General features: G+C 34.4%; 1 protein-coding gene across 14 annotated transcripts in view; it reads left to right on the plus strand.

Moving 5' to 3' along the window:
* The first annotated feature begins 653 nt into the window (after window positions 1-653).
* Window positions 654-16,070, plus strand: part of LOC123681617 (kinesin-like protein unc-104) — a 29,212-nt gene continuing 13,795 nt past the window's right edge. For 12 of the 14 annotated variants that reach the window (XM_045619813.1, XM_045619820.1, XM_045619819.1 and 9 more), the window contains exon 1: window positions 1,555-1,711. The gene's annotated coding sequence lies outside the window, so the exon portion shown is untranslated. Of the gene's footprint in view, window positions 728-1,554; window positions 1,712-14,288; window positions 14,316-16,070 lie in introns of those variants that run through there. The other 2 variants (XM_045619815.1, XM_045619817.1) reach the window with 2 other exon arrangements.

The following is a 16,070-nucleotide window of genomic DNA, read 5'->3' on the forward strand; positions in this document are numbered from 1 at the left end:
ATCCATTTTTCAAACGACAACAAAGGTAGCCCCAATATCTCGGTCCAGACTCAACTCTATGTTCCAAAATTTTGACACGTATCTTTTGAATCTTGGTACTAACGAATTCTTTCTGTTAAAAAAATATTACTTTGCATTGTGTTTCCACGATTTTTTTAAAGGAAGAATGGCAAAATTAGACAGCTGTTGCCACCAGAAATTACAATACCTTTGATGACAGGTAATTATGGTCTCATGAAGAACCATTCGTGTATTTAATTCTTCCTGTGAAGAAAATCGAAAAAACACAATGCAAAGTAAAATTTTTCAAACAAAAAGCGTTCGTTGAGATGCAAAAATTTTTGTTGCCACCAGCAACCATGCTCCTTGTTAAAATATTACTCAGCAACGTGTTTTTTCGGTTTTTTCGGAAAAATTAGATGCCCTCATGATATTTATATCTTTACTCGATTTCTTGTATTCCTAGACAATAACATACGTGCTTATTTCACATTATTGAGATTGGTTTCATGGATCGTGAACACCAAGATGAAAGTTACTTTCTAACTTCATGAGTGACCTTTGGATTTTCTCCATTGCTCAAAGTTGGCGAAAAAAAAACGATTACGGTCCTGCGTATGAGTCATCAATTACAACGCCTGCGTAAATAATTCCCTGAACAATGTCAGAGAGTGTTGTTATTCCATCGGTGGTTCCGATTTCAAATTAATATTTTGATTGAACCAAGGTAAGATATGCATTCATTTATCAATGTTGATGAAGTTTGAGTCAGATTCGATATGTAAATAATCGGAATTTAGTCAGTAATATTTCTTATCTTTATTTCTAACGGGAAAACAGAGTCGTATTAATCTTTAACTGTAATGAAAACAATGAAATGATGTAAATAAACCCTGTTCATCATTACATCTTTTAATTTATTCTCGATGATTCTTTGAATCTTTTGAAATATTTTCCACAATATTTTCAGCGCATTAGGAATTATTCAATTTAGTAATTATAGGGTGTAGGTCATGGATTTTTATTGATTTTTGCGCTGATGGTATTTTTCAAAATTTTTGTGTTTCGCTTCTTTTTCTTTAATTCAAATTTATATCTTATATCTTTATATCTATATTTATTATATTGGTTGATTCATTGGAAATATTACGATGAAATTAACATCTACCAATATTTTTCAATTCAACATATGTAATTGTGATCTTTGATATTACTTTTTTTTATTATTATTTCTATTATTTCATTTCACTATTCATAATTTTATTAATTTATTGCAAATATTGACGCCAACTGGTTGATACTTAGTTTTTTCAAATCAAAATTTGATTGTTATATAGGTAAGAAAAAACAGAAATCTTGTATCAAAATTTCTCAATCAAAAATAATATTTATCGATTTCGAAATTTTCAATTCTGTGAATTTTCCTTATTTTCCGAGACCGTGAGAATTCTCCTTATTGATTGGTCTAAAAATCAACTTCTCACATTGGCGAATAGTCGTATTGATTTTGAGTCACGTGTCTGTGCGCAAACTCCTCTCGGAAAACTCTCCAGTACGTCAGAGCGCCTAGATTTCCCAGCGCGCTCGCCTCCGATTTTCCACAATATGAATCGGGAAAATGTTGGTGAAAACTGACCTCGACATTTTCGAAACTAACGCAGTCAAAGTAACCAGTGTCCAACAGTTCACAAGCTGAATTCGATTAAAACAGGTATGTCCACCTTTAGAAAATGCATTTTCCGGAAATTTTCAGTGGGGTGTATGTGACATTTGATGATTCACGTTAGGGGTGGATTTGATGAGGGTTTTGCATGTTCGAGCGGATTTTCAGTAAGAGCAGCCTTTTCCGTAGATGTTTTCATCGTTAAGTATGATTTCTGGTCACACTGACCTGTCTTATTAGGGGAAAATTTGTAATATTATCTTGACAAAGGACATTCCGATCGATACGATAAAACGAAAATACGTTGATGGGCGAAACGATCTCGATATGACGTAAACTTGTCAAGTTTAGTTCTCTTCCCGTGAAAATTCGTCGACTCGAAATATCGAATAAAATAAAGAGAAAGAAAACCATACCACCAAAACATAACTTTTGAAATTTCTATAAACACTCCCAAAACAATAAAAAACGTCGAAAACAACCCAATATCAAACTAATAAATAAAAAATAAATTACGAAGTACAAAATATACAAAAAAAAAGCGAAGAAAATATTATCACATTAACACGCGATTGATCTAAGAAAATCCAATCTCTGAACAGTCAACACCCTTTGAAGTTCCTCGAAATTGGACTCTAATGAAACCCGTAGGTGTCAAACGAGGAAAAAACAAATTGGTGAAAAGCCTTTTCAAGTCGGAAATTACTTCACAGAAGCTCCTAACGAAACCATTAAAAATTAATAAGGTTGCGAAGGATATATTTCGCGTTTGAATTGGTATCCAGCTGTGGGTAATATTCGTTTTTTTTTCCGAGAAAAGGCGTGAGGGAAATTTGTGGAAGCGTATTTTTGTGCGAGTGAAAAATGAGGGGTGAAGAAAACATGGAATGTTGAGTGTTGAAAAGTTGGCCTGAAAAGATATGTAAATGAATGTTTCGTTTGGGAATACATGTGAATGATTTTGTATAAACCAATTTTACCATAACAATATTATTCAATAGAGGATTTTATCAAATTGTACATAATATGGTGAAATTTATAAAATTGAAATATTTGTTAGCATAAAGTCGAAAGTATTTTTTTCGTTTTTTTCATAAAACGAAATATATAGTTTCATTTTTATGATAGAATATACCCAGTCCATTTCTGATTATTCTGAAGCAACTTCATCTTTTCCAATTGTAATTCAGAAAGCGTAAAATGTAATTGAGGAAAGCAAATCGAATTTCAGAAAATGGAAAGTGTAATTCAGAATTAGAAGTTGTTATTCAGAATAGGGAATTGGAAATTTAGAAGAAGACCTTTATATTTAAGAATAGCAATATGTATTTCAGAAAAGGATACATTGATTCCAGAAAATATGAATTGGAACTTCGTTTTTCTGAAATTAAATTAACTATTCTCAAATCCTCTTCTGAACTATACTTTGCTATTCTGAAATACATATTCCCGTTTCTGAAATTTCACTTTGATTTTTCTGAATAACAATTGGAAAAGGTACAGATGCATTTTTCTACAGTTCACATCTTGAAAGTATTGAATGAAAAATTGAATGTCCGCTGCCTAAATCATTTATCGAAAACTCTAAAAATTAGTCGCATGTGATTTAATTGCTGTTCTGCTTCAATCTACCAGCTGGAGACTTAATTTTGAAGACCAAAAATCAAAGAATCAAACATTTTTCACTAACTCAAAACGTACTTACATTCAGAAATTGTTATCTAGATTTGGAATGAATAAGGTACTTCGTGTTCAATCCCCAGGGCGTTATATCAAAAATTAATATATATTTTTTTTAAAAGAAATATTTCTGGCGAAAGAATTAGAAACAAGTGATAATATTTTATGGAAAATTTGTGGTGTTTTCTATAAGACACAGTAATAGTGAAATTCAGTGAACATATTGGTTTTTTTCGAATCATTTATAGGAAACTAGAGTGCCCGCCCCGACTCTGCACGGGTGGTGTAACCATTAAAAAAAATTGGACAAAATATTTTATGAAATAAAATAACACCAAGAATAAAATAAGGAAGAATCTTTTTTGTTTCAACTCAATCATCTACTTCCTGTCAGGCAACCCAAAAAACATCCTTCGAAGTGTCAAATTATACTCTATGATTGTTCGCTCAGTTGGAGGAAAAGAAAAGCCTCTTTTTCTTTTCTCCGTATAATTGTTTCGAAAATATTTTATGGTATAAACCTTCTTATGACAGCAAGAAACACAACAAAACAAGAATTATCTAATTTGTTGCAATGGTTTGAACGTAATATCTTTAGATCTTTTTTATGTTTAATATAGATATTCAAGAAAAAATTTTGAACACCCTTGAAAATAGAAATGATTATAAACTTCATTTGCAAGAAATTTATTGAAAGAATCGGTTGCTATACCGTATTGATCATTGGAGTAAAAAAAAAACATATGTCAATTTCAAGAGTCAAAAATCCAAGGATGGAGCCATGAAATTTAAAATTCTTATTTATAATACAAGTGCAAAAAACCACTAGTGTTAGAATTAGTCTTCTGTACGAGTATTACACTTTTTTTTTTAATTCACTGAATTTTAATTGAAACTAATGAAATATTCATATTGCCCTAATATCGTTTAGTAATTTTTGTATAGAAAAATGTTGGTTGGTTTTCTGTATCACAAATTTGACAGACAATAGATAAACCCGTGACAGGGAGTTCCGAATACCAACATATAATAATGAAATATAACTATGAAATCGGTGTGAAATTGAGATATTTCCTCACGATTTTGTACTACAAGGTATGGCAGAATGAACGGCTTTGCCACAATATTAGACAAAAAAATGTTAAGCAGCTCATATATAATGACAGTTCTGAGTCATCCAATTGGCGTATGAAAAAACGAGTGCTCAATGGCTGACACGAAGTCAGTATTTTACTTTTCTCGATTTTTTTTTACAGCAAAGTTCTGGTCGTGATAATTTCGGAATGAGGAAGTTTTAAATGTCCTCATCTCACCGTAAATGAGATAACTTTTCAAGATCATAAAATGCTTAACTGTCTGATCTGGCTTCTATTGCAGTTTGCAGGGCAGCTATAAGTTATTCCAAAGTTTCAGTAAGCAAACATATTTTCCTATTCTTCCATATTCTTTTTGAACGGAATAGAAGAAATCATTATCTGAAATTTGCAATTGTTCAAGTAAAAGTTTAATATATAGAATGAGTCTTCAGGTGGTTCATCAAATCTTCCGGTGAAGCCAATAGAGTTTCTGCAACCCTCAAGGTAAACTTCAAATTTGTCGTTCTACTTAGACTGTAGTATATCGAATTACAAACAACATTGAAATATAATATTGACATTCTAAGGAACTTCCCCTATTCTATCGATTCCTTTCAGGAAAGGAACAAATGAATATTTTAGAATTCTAGAACTGATGACATCATGGCTTTAAGATTTGGACTTGTCGAAGTTTGGCACTTCAAAAGTAGGAAACGCAGTTTCACTGAACCACCTTCCACTGCATAGGAATTCATAATGAAAGGTCTCTGAATAATACCAAGAAGATGGCACTTGGAGATAATAGATTCAATGAGGGAGGACTTCTCAAGAGTATGAGTATGAAAGACAGGATGTCGGTTGAGGACAACTTCAGAGTTGATAGTGAAGTGGTCATAGACGACCGCTAGGAGCATATGAGGCGAATCTATTCTTTTTTTCAATGTTCCATACAAAAATATGCATGGAAAAAATGATCCAGGACTGATTATCCGAACAATTGAAACATTAGGAAAGTATTGACGTGAAGTCAGGAGCTTTTGAGCTCTCGTCATTCATGCACCAATGGCTCTATAGGAACTCATCTCAATGAGTCCCTGGCCTAACCAATAAAAATCCTTTTTTCCTGTAAAAATTCGATTTTATTCATCAACATAGTCATCTCCAAGATGATGCATGCATTCCAACGCTCCTTCAATACCTTTTCGAAAGAAAGATTCGTCTTTGCTTCCAAAATAGGATTCAACCACTTAATTTCAGCCATTTTTTCCCTGGAGCATTTTTTGACAGTTGTTGTGGATGAAGCATCTCTTTTACGTTTGATATTGAAATTTTCACGTAGTTAGAAGCAACCGCAAGCCAGTGTGCAATCAATTAGAGATTCATTTTAGAAGTTGTTTCATCAATAGGAACAGCTTCACCTAATTTCCGTAAAACATCCCAGGAACTTCTACTGGAATGAGCAAAATTCGAATTAAAATTGGTCTATGTTGACTATGTGGAAAATCATTGAGAACTTCACGGCTAACAGAAAGAGATTTAGAAGCAGCAGCTTTCACTACACCATCAACAAATCTGGAATAATTCTTAAAACATGGACGAAACCATTGATATCAATATCGACTTTATTTTTGAAGCACTACCAAAGAGTTTCTAGGAAATCCCACCTAGCCTCAGGTGAAGAAACATTAAGGTGAAGAATATTTCCTATACGAATTCAAATTGGTCTATGTTGACTATGTGGAAAACGAGGTGGAAAATCATTTCGAACTTTACGACTAACAGGAAGGAGTATAGAAGCAGCAGCTTTCACTACACCATCAACAAATCTGGAATAATTCTTAGAACATGGACGAAACCATTGATATCAATATCGACTTTATTTTTGAAACAATCCCAAAGAGTTTCTCCGAAATTCTATCTAGCCTCAGGTAAAGAAACATTAATGACTATGTGGAAAACGAGATGGAAAATCATTTCGAACTTTACGACTAACAGAAAGAGGTTGAGAATCAGTATTTCAAGGAACTAAACACAAATCTCAATAGCAATAGGTAAAGGTAATCTATCGATACATAACCTACTAAAAATCCCCTTTCACGCAGTTGTTCTGCAGATATGTGGTTCCCAAGGGAGCAAGGCTTCAATCCGATATCAAATTCGGTTTTTTAGATATATTAAATAGAAAAATATTTCATATGGTCCCATCTCCTATCCCTAAATGCATTAGGTTACCTGTTACTGAATCCAACCAAACAGACCTTGAAGTTCCCATCAATATTTCAAGTTTAGAATTTTTAATTTCCTTAATTCATCATGGTTACGGTTATATCTACAAATGTAAATACTCTTCATCAGTGAATTCAACATAATTATTGTTTGGACACTTTTTGTTCTTGTTTTTGATATAATGCGAGAACTACCAACTTTTGGCTCATTATTCATTTTAAGATATACATAGAGTGTTATAACCTAATGGAGCATCTGCTCCCTTGTTGTGTCAATATATTAATCCTGGACACAACATGTTTAAACTGAAGAAGCAGTTTTAGTTTTCCGACGTATAATAAAATAAAGAGAAAAGATTGTTAAGGAGAGGAAATGTTACACTTTGGACATACAATACGAAACCACAAATGCAACATCCTGCAGCTTAATATTCCAGACAGGATTATTAGAGAGAGAGGTCACAAAAAGACGCCTATGTGGTGGCTTCGTAACTCGAGACAGTGGACCAGAAAAACATCTGCCGACTCTTCCAGAGTTGCATTCGAAGAAATCAATTGGAGTAGAATAACAGCCACGACCACTGAGAACAAGAAGAAGAAAAATATGTATTCGTCACAGTATTCAACAGACAAACAATATTTGTTGTAATATTTAATACTTCGATTCTCAAAATCAACCCCATTGAGAGTATTATATTATCTCTATCTGGAGATTACACAGGTTGTTCCTAAATTGAAGGGAAAGAGATGTCTTATAAACATGGGCCCGCAAACGCTTTGTTTTAGAGATACAGGGTGTTTCTTCTAGAGCCAAAACTTATTATTAATTCATTCAACACAGCTTACTAACTGGACCTTCATAATGATTTGGATTTTCCTGAGGATTACTAGAGAATTTTTTGGGATTTTTTTCCTGAAATCGGTAGCAGATACGACAAAACTACGAGAAACCAAGAAGTGCAGTACTGGACCAAAATTACTTTTACATTTTTCTAAACTACCAGTTGACCACCAAAAAAAAGTTCTGAAGGAAAGAAGCGGGTACTATTCCACAAAAAATATCACGCTGTAGATTTGCATTCAAAATAAGCATATCGCATAATGAAAACTTCAAAGGAATATCTATGCCAAATTTAAGTTGAAAATCTTGTGGAGGGAAGGAGGTATGATGATCAAACTTTAACACCCTGTATCTCGAAAATAAAGCGTTTGCGGCCCCATGTTTATAGGACTTTTTTCTGAAAATGATCCGAGGAATCTGTCATTTTCGTTTGTACCTTCAATTTAGGAACACCCTGTATATTTCTTTGCAAATAGTCCAAGTGAATATTTTGGTGAGTAAGAGTTTTTCCGGAAACTTTTTATTTGGATGGAAACATCTTGTGATTGCGAATTCGTGGGTGTAGATCATTCCCTTGAAGCGTGGAAGCAACCCTCCTCCAGATTCTTTAATGGCAATAGGGGTCGAGTGACACATAATTCTGAATTTTAATTATTAATGTGCTTAAAAAGTTCTGTTTAGCGTTCGTTCCGCTATAAAAAGCTCGTTGGAAGTGATGGTTGAACAGCAAGTATTCGAATTTCTGAATTAATTTCAATTAATTGGATGTTTAAATTTCTGAACAGTTATAGTTTCTTTATGCAAATGTATACCTCATCAAGAATTCGATTATAAAAAACATTTGAGTTGTTGGTATCGTTGATCCTATTATCTTACCTGTGTGCTATAACTATAACGCTAAATTCAATAAGTCCCGGGTCTAACCGTTAAAAACATAAATATCAAAATAAGGACATATTAGCTTTATTTTTTTTCATATACATTAATTTAATTCTAAATTGACAAAATATTAGAATCAACCAAAAAATAAACCATACAAAATTGTGCAAATTGAGTAAACGATAAATAAATTGAACTAAATTAACATAAATATGTTTCAGATTTTTTTGTATTTTTTATACAATTTTTCCTCTTGAATTTACAAACTTAAAACTTATTTATTTCAAAAACTTGCATTTTAAAAACTCGTATGCAGAAAGAAACTGTTTCTCTGGAGCGAATTCAAAAAGAGGTAGTCATATATCTACTCACTTACTCTTCCGAGAAATAGATATACAAATCAACATTTATAATTGAAATTACAATTTTTGAAGTGTTTGATTCAATCTTTTAGTTGATGTTGACTCTGATCAATAAATGATTGCTTTGAAGAAAAAACACATTTTTTCTTCAAAATTCGATTATACTTATCAACATAGATGCCTTCAAGTGTAATACATGTACTCCAACGCTCCTAAAACTTATAGATAAGTCTATGCTTTCGAAAGAGGCTTCAACCTCGGCAATCACTTCTTCATTAGAGCCAAATTTCTTCTTCTGAAGTATTTTTTTTGAGGTCTGCAAAAAGCCAGTAATCACTAGAGGATAGCTCTGGAGAATAAACTGGGTGGTCAAGCAGTTAGAAGGGCAATTCATTTAGTTTGACCATGGTTTTCATTAATTCGTGACATGAAGCATCGTCTTGGCGAAATATATATTTTCGTTTGCATTTGAGCACGTTTTTTTCTCAATTTCAGCACTCAATCCATCCAATAACGTTATACAATATTGAGTGTTGATGGTTTTAACTTTTTTAAGATATTTAATTGACAATTTACCATACACGTCCCAAATCTCGAATACCATAACCTTATCGGCTGATGTTTGAGATTTTGGTCGCTAAGACGACTTTCGCCCACTGCTTTCCACTCAGCTATTGCTCTCTTTGACTCGTGAGTGTATTGATGAATCCATGTTTCATCCACTGTTATATATCGACGCGAAAATCCTGTTTATTGTGTCCTGTTTGATCAACGATGGTCGATGAACAAGTGTGGTACCCATTCCATTTCCAGTAAAACTTTCTCATAGACATTCACGCAAAATAGTGAATACACTGCCTTCTGATATCTCCAACTCCACGCAACTTCAATTCACGATTGTTCAAAACCATTTTGTGGACTTTTTTGATGTTTTCTGAAACAACTGCCGAATTCGGGCGACCAGAGCGTTCAGCTTCATTGGTAGTTTTCAGACTACATTTAAAGTCAGTATACCACCTTTCAACCATTGTTGTCGATGGAACAGAGGCTAATTAACACTTATCAAGCCATTTTATCACTTGCACAGTGTTTTATCAATACACGAAATTCGTTCTTATCTATTTTCAAACTCAACAAATGAAGCATCACTTTGTTGTGATTGCTTGGTGTGTTTTATACCTCCTGTCTGTATATCATACTCGATTTAAAATTATCCAAACCATCAAAATAGGATTTCAAGAATTCAATTCAAGAATATGCATACTTTAGATATGCTTCATCTGGCGCATGTCATTGTATTGATCGATTCATATGGTTGAAGTTCAGCGACTACAGGGCGTCATAGCGGATAACAGATCACATTGTTTTGTTCCTCATCTTTTGTAGATTGTCTTAATTTAGAATATTGGGTGGACTCAATTGAAACATTTAATGAAGCGTTATGAATGGAGATCGAATTGGAGAAGTTTGCCGAAGTTGTATATTTCAATCTATATGCATTTTGCTTCCCAATCTATCGAAGGTTGTGGAAGCATTGAGATCTCTTTTGGGATAAAAAAGTTTTTTGGTATCCGATTTCAACATTTCTACCCGCAAAATGCGTTTCAGAATGTTCTGAATAACTTTGGTTATGTGTCCACAGAACCTTGAAACAGCCTTAATTTCTGAAGTGATCATCCGATTTGAATGTAATTCGGTATAGGTATGCAGTGTAAATCACTCAAAGTTGATGCAAATTAGTACAATGTCGAATTATTGGTTTACGGAAGGCGGGGTTGTCATTTCCAGAAATCGCTAACCGTATGAACAAAAATCTAACTACTATTATGAGATGTTGTTTTGATAATGCCCAAAATCGTAGAAGAGTAGGCACCGGACGTTGAAGGGGCACAAATGAAGTTCAAGATCGACGTCTAAGACTTAAGGTGATTAGAGACCGATTTGCGACATCTCGATCTTTGGCTGATGAGAGGTTAGAAGAACAAGGCCATCCTATAACTAACTAACTCAGCAGTGCAAAATGTAGTTCGTGAGCAGTGCTCATCACTACTCTTAGGCACATTCACATTATTGCCAGGAGTTGAGACGACATATAGCGTCAGCCGCGAATACTGACAAAGGGCCAAAATAATTCCGAGATGCACAGAAATCGGCCATTCTGAGATCCGAGGACTCGAGAACAGATAGACCGTAAATGACCCTGAGGTCACTAAACAAGGGACAGTTTCTAAGGATGTGGTCGCTGAACTGTGGGCGACCACATGGACAATGTTCCTCTTCGACCAGACCCAGCCTGAGCAGATTACCTTTGAAGGGACCATGGCCTGAAATAAAACAGGCCAGAGGGAAACTTGTGGCGGAACCAAGGGTTGTTGGAAATAAAATGAACAGAGGGGATCCAGTCGAAGGTACAACGACCCGAGTCAGACGTCTCCCAGTCCGACTGCCAACAAGAGAAGAAATGGCGCAGTGACACATCCATGGACCGTCGGATCGCAGAGGCCCTACCAGGATCGTCCAAGGTCGATAACACATCCTATAACTGTCCTAACGGTTTTTCGCCGAATAAGGTCTTTGGACTGTAGCATTATCGACCTCATCTTGTGTTACCTCTGACGGTTGAGCATCGCCGGCAACGATTACAGTGGTGCAGAGAACGTCAACATTGGAATGAGGAATGGCGACAAGTCGTCTTTTCTGATGAATCTCGATTATCCTTGGGTGTACATGATGGCCGCAGAAGGGTTAGAAGACGTCGGGGAGAAAGACGTGAACCTCAGTTTGATGTTGAGCGTCATGTACACCGGACAGTAGTCATTATGGTATGGGGTCTATTACACATGCAAGTATGTCATCTTTAATCTTTATTCGAGGTAACATGACGGCGCTGCGTTACCTTCAAGAAGTAGTGGAGCTATATATTCCCCCTTACCTCAACCGGCTCGAAAAACCAATATTTCAGCATCAATGTTGCCCCCATTGATTAGAAGGAATAAGAAAAAATTGTAAGTAACAATTTAAAAAAAAAAATTCATAAAAAATTGGAAGATTTGGCTTTAATTGTTTCAAAGTGGGGACAAACCCCCCATGAGTCAACTCTGGATGTAATTGAAACAAAGTTTGTTTTCATGTTATAATTAATTTGAACTATCGAATATTATGTATTCATTTTGTAGCAAAGAACCAAAGTTCATCCGATAAACAACATTGATCATTAAAAAACACATAAGAAATTCCTTCCAATTACTTCTGCATTAACCGAAATATATGGCGGTAACATCAATAAGCCAAAAGGGGCGAAGCTACCTGCTAAAAAAACCAACACGAAATGATTATATCCAACATAAATTTCATCCAATTTCCTGGAAGTATCCTCAAAGGACGTTTCAAAAGGAAGTTAGCAGTTTTTGTTCCACCTTGGAACGACAAGATGGAACGTTTCATACCTTATTCATAAGCCCTTTTACTTTATTTTATTCCTCAAGAAATAACTTTGGGGCTTACGTGGTTAGAACGCGATCTTTTTTTTTTTCTAGGAGGTAGCAAGACGGAGGTTTCAGTAATTTTTGTGTACTTTTTTCACTACTCGATTCCAAGGTATAAGGGTAAAGATCGAAAGGGAAAAGTTCAGACTTCATAGCACGTAACTCTGAGGGTTAATATCTGAATGGCTCTTTCATTATAAAGGGTGTTTTTTTAGAGCTATAGAACTTTAAATTGCAATAAAACAACGATGGATTATTCGATTGACATGAATTTTATTTATCCGCAAGATAATCTTGTGGAATTACATTTTAAATATGATTTCTGGCATATGACCGCCACGGCTGGCTCGGATATAGTCCAATCTGGACGTCCAATTTACGATGACTTTATCCAACATTTGTGGCCGTATATCGGCAATAACACGGCGAATGTTGTCTTCCAAATGGTCAAGGGTTTGTGGCTTATCCGCATAGACCAATGACTTTACATAGCCCCACAGAAAGTAGTCTAGCGGTGTTATCACAAGATCTTGGAGGCCAATTCACAGGTCCAAAACGTAAAATTAGGCGGTCACCAAACGTGTCTTTCAATAAATCAATTGTGGCACGAGCTGTGTGACATGTTGCGCCGTCTTGTTGGAACCACAGCTTCTGGACATCATGGTTGTTCAATTCAGGAATAAAAAGGTTAGTAATCATGGCTCTATACCGATCACCATTGACTGTAACGTTCTGGCTATCATCGTTTTTGAAGAAGTACGGACCAATGATTCCACAAGCCCATAAAGCGCACCAAACAGTCAGTTTTTCTGGATGTAACGGTGTTTAGACATACACTTGAGGATTAGCTTCACTCCAAATGCGGCAGTTTTGTTTGTTGACGTAGCCATTCAACCAGAAGTGCGCTTCATCGCTAAACAAAATAAAATAGACGTAGTGCGCGATACGTATTCCGCACAGAAACATTATTTTCGAAATAAAATTGCACTATTTGCAAGCGTTGTTCAGGCATGAGTCTATTCATGATAAATTGCCAAACCAAACTGAGAATAAATCACTTGACAGCTGTTGAATCGGTCGCCATCTTGAGCAGTAATGCCAACTTAAAGTAATATACCTCGAAAAAAAAAACACCCGTTATTTATTTTTGTTTTTCTAATAGTAATGATACAATTTGAAATGGCAACACTGTGTGTTATTTCTTGACATTTCTTATGTCATTTGAGTTCAATAGGTTATGTCATTTAACCATTTGAAATTTAAGACGCTTCAACAATGGTGACGCCAGCTTTCAAGAATAGGGAGCCAAGGAGGGGCTAGGATTTGTTGAAGGTGGGCCAAGATTTTCTGGTTCATCTAGTTTACGTTAAATTGATTTTGTATTTTTTGCTCATATTTGCGGTATTTCAAGGAAGGAGGCAGCAAAAATTTAGGGGGCCCGGCTCTCTAGCATCGCCATTGTGCTTCAACAATGTTTAGAAATTGTAAAATTGTTTTATCAACATAAGTTCTGATTTATGAATACTAGGAGAAATTATTGAAGAGTGTATCTTTCCATGCTTAAATGGTATAAACTACTTGACAACACATTGTTGTCATTAACCATTTTGGACTGGATTCCTTTTAGAAAACCTTATATTACTCATGATTATTTACTTGTTATTGTTCAGACTTCAGATTCTCAAAGAAAAATTCTACCATAAATTGATAAGTAAACTCGTTACTATAGGTCACTATTTTCTTTTAAAAATACTCAAGATTTCCCGAATCTTGAACCGCAAATGCACTCAAACGATAAAGTTCTACTCAATGATGATGAATGAAAGAGCTCCAAAGCCCCTCAAGCCAGACTAGAGGTTTTATCGAATTTCAAGGTGATTTCTATATTTGAAATCCCAAATTGATACAATCATACAATTTCTTTCTGAAAACAAACCGCTCTTTGTATTAAAAAGGTCTATTAAAACAAATCTTCAATTGATTCTGAAAGACACCGAAATGCAGAAGGGTTAAAGTTTATCTCGGAGTTTTCAATTTGATGGAAAGTTATTGATTCTTCTTTAAAAACGAATTCCAATCCTTCTGATGCAAGTGTTTGTGCTAAGTAAGTTTCCTTTATTTATTATGATTCCCTCTAAATTCGAAAAAATACTTCTCGTGAGAAAATGAACATTTTAGAGTAGTTGATCTGAAGTAAGGCCAAATGAGAAAAAAATGAAAATAGATTAATAAATTCAGTTTAAATTTTTTGTCATTGAAAAGGTAGGTTTTTAATAGTTGATTTCATAAATATGTCTACTGCTCTCATTATAAAAATCGATTGAGTTTCTGCTCTGCACCATTTATTTGTTAAAATGTCAATTGATGTCAGTTCGGGGTAAGTAGGCCACAATTACTATTTTATGACATTAACGTTGTGTTGTGTGCCATCCTCTTGAATCAATATGCGGGTGAAATTACTTGACTCTAATGTCAAATAGTATCTTTATTATTCGATATTTCTGACATAAACCCATTCTATTTCATTAAAAGATTCTTTTCAATTTTATCATTTGTTTCACCAAATTATATTTTTGGTATGATGTGGTTTTATCGTTTTTGAATCATTTAAAAGTCATAAAATGTTCCTCCTACGGCTGCTAGATCGCTTGTTACAATTTCTCCAGTTAAAACTAAAAAATCCAGATATCTAGCACCATTCAATAGAAATTCCCAAAAAATCCGGGATTACTTTTTTTTAATATTACCAAGACTTTTTCCCTTTCATGGATGTCAAAATACTCGTTACGATTATTTTAAATCCAACAAAATACCCAAATTTATGATGCATGGAAGAATCCCCCAAAAATCCAGGAATTAAAGTTCTTTGAAACATTACCCAGGTTACTTTTGTTAGCTATCAGAGTTTACAGAAATCTCTTTATTGGGTATATAAAATAGTGTTCATAAAAAACATGTTTCACTGCAGAAAAATCCCCTAAATATTAGGTAAAACCCCCTAATCTGACAACCCTGGGTCCACCACATATTCCAAATGTTTCATTCACCGTGCAGAACTAACCCTTAAAGTCATGCGCGACCCCTCGACATGTGAAAATGCTCGATATTTCTGTGGAAATCCAGTCTAGTCGGAAAACTGCATGTAGGATTTCTCTGGCGCCATAGACCGATTTTATCTCCACCACGGTGGCGCCTTCCATGGAATTGCGTGACTACAAATTACCAACAAATTACAACTTCTCGAGGAGGAGAAAGCCTTCGTAACTTAACCACAAACATTGGATTGACTTCATTATCCTTCAACGTCAAGTTTTTTCACTAGAATTGCAGACAATATTTTCACGTTCGCACTCCATTAGCATTAGCAGTATTTTATTATTATAATCAGTAAACTATATCAATTGTAGCTCAAAAATTGGTTTATAATAGGGCTTTGATTCTTCGGGTTACAGGACCGATCTAAAATCATGCTAACACCATAATATCATACCAAAAAAAATTGGTTTGGTGATTTAAAGAAAAAAAGCTTCCTAGCTTAGAATCGAATCAAACAATTTTAAAGGCTAAAATCAAGGTTGAAAATTAAAAAAATATTTCTGGTAGTAAAATCATCTTGGAATCCTATCATATTATGATGAGATGAATTTAGTGAATGAATTTTTTTCCTCTATTTGTCGAAATTTAAACTGCATAACATGGAATTCATACTCTTCGGTATTATATTCATTTTTCTAATTAATTTTTTCCAAAAAGTTATGATATACTGCAACGTAGAACCTTAGTTTAAAATTTGCAGTAGTTTTTCATCTCAAAACTCTCAAATTCTATATTCAGAAGTTAGAGTTAATTCTTTCATATC

The sequence above is a fragment of the Harmonia axyridis genome, chromosome 6, assembly GCF_914767665.1.
Source record: "Harmonia axyridis chromosome 6, icHarAxyr1.1, whole genome shotgun sequence".
Lineage (NCBI taxonomy): Eukaryota > Metazoa > Arthropoda > Insecta > Coleoptera > Coccinellidae > Harmonia > Harmonia axyridis.